This window comes from Pyrgilauda ruficollis, unplaced genomic scaffold (assembly GCF_017590135.1).
Source record: "Pyrgilauda ruficollis isolate IOZ18807 unplaced genomic scaffold, ASM1759013v1 scaffold165, whole genome shotgun sequence".
In the NCBI taxonomy this organism is placed as follows: domain Eukaryota; kingdom Metazoa; phylum Chordata; class Aves; order Passeriformes; family Passeridae; genus Pyrgilauda; species Pyrgilauda ruficollis.
The window spans coordinates 1945818-1950323 of NW_024515320.1; positions in this window are offsets into that span (position 1 = coordinate 1945818).

Below are 4506 nucleotides of genomic sequence, written 5' to 3' on the forward strand. Positions count from 1 at the left end.
TGCCCGCCCTCGTCAGCACATCGCCGTGCCCTCGGGCCGCCCCGCCCGCCCGACTGCGCCCGCCCGGCTCCCGCACCGGCCCCGGAGGGGTCCCCTCCCCGCCGCCCTCCATCAGCCATCACCCTCCCTTCATACCCCCTCCCCTCCACCGGCAGCATCGGCAGGGCTCATCAATCCCCCGCCGGGACCAGCCTGGGATGATCTTTAGGGCCCGGCATCACCATACACCGGTGGGATCCCCCCGGACCATTTTTAGGATCCCTTTCAACCCAAACCAACCCATGATTCTATGAGTCTATAGGCTCGAGTACGGGGAGTCTGATGCACTCACAACCACCTGTGCTCTTGCCATCTCCGACCATTCCTGACCCAGAGTTTGCCAAGGGTGGCATGGAGAGGACACACAGAGTCATGGAGCAGCCCAACATCTCCAGATACACCTGCAGAGGATGCCCACGGCAGTGCCTTTAACCTACTGAAGCATCGGTCAAGGTCATGCTTTGCCCCAAAGTAAACCCAGGCATTCAGACAGGGAAGCATCCAGCTTCTCCTGGCATAAGGGAGCAGGAAAACCAGGCCACACCAATGCCCAGAGCCCCACTAGGGATCGGCCACTGTGCACACGTGCATGCCCAGAGACGATGCAGCCCTGCATCAGCCCACTGCAGCCTTCTGTGTTGCTTCCAGACCTTTTTTCTCCTATTAAAAAATAAAGACCAAGAAACCACAGTGGGGCTTTGCTTACATCCAAATTAACCTCAGCTGAAGAGGTCTGCAGAGGACTCGGCACATGGACTGCTCTGAGCGGTGCTGAGGCAGAGCGGCTGCAGGGATGATGTGCTGGAGCTGCCTATTGCCTGCAGGGACCCACTCCCCAAAGCACTGCTGTTTCCCAAAATCCAGGGCCTGCTCTCCTCTTTGCTAAGGGTAAGAATCAGTAAGTGAGCCTGTGCCATCACCCCACCGCACCCCACCAGCACATCGCTCTCATCTCCCCAGCTTGTCCTCATGCTGCTGCAGTACTGGCATGGCTGACATAGGTCCTCTTCTTCCCCCTTCCCAGGTGGCAGGTCCAGCATTCCTGGGGTGTTCCAGGAGCTCCAGAATTCCATACTACATTGTGCCTTATGTTCCAGTTTCCCCATGACATGATGGAGACTGGAAGACACAGGAGTTACAAGGGGTATTTGAAGCCATGTTGGCTTCATGTGCTTGAGGCCACTTCAGCAAGGACAGGACACACTCCCCACAACTGACTTCACACATCACTAGGCTGTATTCACACACACAAATACACACACGTGTACACTGGATATATCCTCACCACCTTTTCCACTGCCATAAATCCCGCCACACTCTATGGGACATGGACTGTGGGAAGATAAGGTCCTACATTGTACAGTCACACCAGTGTGCCCAGGAGCTATGGGATACAAACTGGAGCTCCTCAAAATGCACCCTCACCTCCACCTCCACCCTCACAGAGTCTGCAGCGATGACTGTTCCTACTGCAGACCACCACCTAGTGAAGGTCCCCGTGGTGCTGCTCCTATGAGCTTCCCGATTTGACAGCATCTGCCATGCACTCCTTGGCCTTCGGCTTGCCTGAGCAGAGTCTTTGTGGCTCCAGGCTGCAGAACAGAGAGAACAGACACAGCGTTGACCAAGAGAGCTCAGCATGACCTGCTCTTCTCCCTCGCCCCCGTACATGGCGCAAACCCATCCCTACAGGTGTCTGCACCTCCTCCAACTTCATCAAGGGATTTGGCCACGATGCTGTGGCTGAGTGCTGGGGGCCTGGAACCTCCAGCCTCTTGGGATGGTCTGACTGACCACTCTGTGAATGGTTCCCAACAGGTGGAGCTGGCTGTTGTACAAAGAGCAGGAGTTGGGTGTTGCCTTCTCACCTTGCGCCGTTTGGCCGCTTGCCGCAGCCTCTTCTCCTGGTCCAGCTGGAGCTGCATCCTCTCCAGAGCCTCTCTCAGCAGAGCCTTCTCTTCTGCCTCCCTGTGGGCTTCATCTTCCAGGCTGGACATCTCCTCCTGGCACCTTTGCAGGGAAGCTTGGCTCTGCCTGTGCAGAACAGGAGGGAAGGATTCTGTCGGTCTTTTTCCCTTACCAACGCCCTGACCCTCAGCTGTGCTCTCCCACGCCTTCCTTGGTCCTGCTGACATCGTCCCTCTGCCCCAGCTGATGCCGCTGCTGTCCCAGGCTCCAGCCACCCAGCACAAGGGAACTTGTCAAGGCTTTCCCAGCTCTGACACTGCTCAACTGTGTGAGGCTGCAGAAGGTACCACTGCAGACAACTGGGAGGACCTTTCCCCACTCCTCTTGACATTTGACTTTTGTACTGTGGCCATAGACACAGACTGATCCCAGACAGACACAGGACTCAGCAGTGTCATGTCACTTCTTGCCCCAAACTCCCTGTCACTTGGCATCCAAGGATCAGGTCTTGTTCAGAACCCTGACTTTCCATACCTGAGCTGCTCCACACTTCCCTCATAATCTTTCAGCATTTCTTCTTTCCTTTCCAGGCGAACCTGGAGGTTCCTGATCTTTTTGTACAACAGCTCTAGGGCCTTCTGTCTCTGCAGTCCCACTTCTGCCCTTCTCTCCTGAGGAAGGTGCTGCAGAGGCTGCATTCCTGACAGCTCCTTCATCTCCACCAGGCTTCCCAGAGCACCGATTACATCAAGGTACTGTGGGAAGAAGAGGGAATGCATTATTTACCAGGTCTGCTGCATTCCATCATGCTGCTCAGCCATCTGCTTTCTGTCTGCTTTCCTGAGGACATGACAGCGTCCCAAGGAAAGTAGGTTTGCATCTCATTCCCAGCTGCACACCTCACTGGGATTGGATTGCTTCCTTTTCTAAGATGACTGTTTTCCCTACTGGGCGTTTCCCTGCATTTTTGGAGGGAAGAAACCCCCTTACACAACCCACCACCTGTGCTACCCATGGACCCCTTCCCTGGAAGCTCCCTCCATTGCTCCCCAGCCTCTCTGACACACCATGGCATGTTTTGGGGTACCAGGATGTCCTGGCAGACACATAATGTGCTCTGGGCCATAGAATAGTTTAGATTGGAAAGGAAATTTAAAGATCATCAAACCAACCCCCTCTGCCATGGACAGGATGTCTTTAACTGGACCACAAAGCAGTTAATCTTCAACATTCCTCCAGCATCTTGATGTGACATACCTCCAAAATGTTTTCAAAAAACATCTAAACTCTACACACTGGGCATGTACACACACTCCACATCATTTACCACATCTATCCCTGACATACCATCTTCTCACCCAAATCTGTTGCCTCAGCCATTTCCAAGCTCACTGTGCTGTTGGTGATCCTGAATGAGCTCCCATTAGGAACATGGTCAGGAACCTGCAAAGACAGGGAAAGACCCGTGGAGCCCTCTTTGGGCGTGGTTTTTGGTCAAGTGGCCTTGTGCCTCCCTTTCACCCCATGGGAAAATCACCCCAGTATTGCTGTGGTCCCAAGCCTCCCACTCCACTCAGCCCATGGCATTCCTGGTGCTACTCCAACAGCACCAGGCAATGTGCTGGTCCTGATGGAGCTGCCACCCTCTGCAGGAGCACTGCCTGCTATCCATCAGGCTGCATCTCCCTGACTCCTTATGCAGCATCTCTGACAACCTATTTCTCCCTTTCCCAAGGCGTACTTTCCAAACAAAATCACAGGCATTACAAACCACACACTGCCTCCCTACCTTGCCAGCCTTCAGTTTTTCTCCCAACACAGGAGCAGGTTCCAGCTCAAGGCGTCTGTGTTGGACTATTTTTTCTGGTAAGTCTTTCATCCAGACCATCAGTGGCTCTGAATTGCTCTTCACAGCACCTGGAGGCAAACAAACAGGTGCTAAATTGTTCCACTCTCCACACAACTTTAAGGCTGCCCAGTTCTCCCAGCCTCCCTGTGAGGGTGGGCAGGCCCTGGCACAGGGCGCCCAGAGCAGCTGTGGCTGCTTCATCCCTAGAAGTGCCCAAGGTCAGGCTGGACGGGGCTTGAAGAAACCTGAGAAAGTGGCAGATGTCCCATGGCAGGGGGTGGAACAAGATGGTCCTTGAAGTTTCTTCCAACCCAAACCATTCCATAGTTCTAGGACAGCCCTGCTCACCTGAGCACTGTCTCTTCTCCAGCATCTTTACTCTCTCCCGGAGCTCGGCCAAACCTTCTTTTTGGCGCTGGATCGTTTCCTCGTGCCTGAGGCCTCGGCATTTCGCACCGAGCTCAGCCAAGTCTGATGGTGGCTCCTGAAAGAAGACAGGTTCTTGCCCAGTCTGCATCTGGCACAGCACAAGCGCAATGTAAACACAGCCTTGCTGCCAGACACTGGGTGCTTGGCACAAGAACAAAGCCTGGGGAGCATCTCCATGGATTGGGGGGTATAAGAGACTTGTTAGAGACCTCTTTCCTGCTCTGCTGTGCCATGGTCAGGATATGAACCCTGTAAATGCTCTGGAGAGCCAGGAGAGGGTT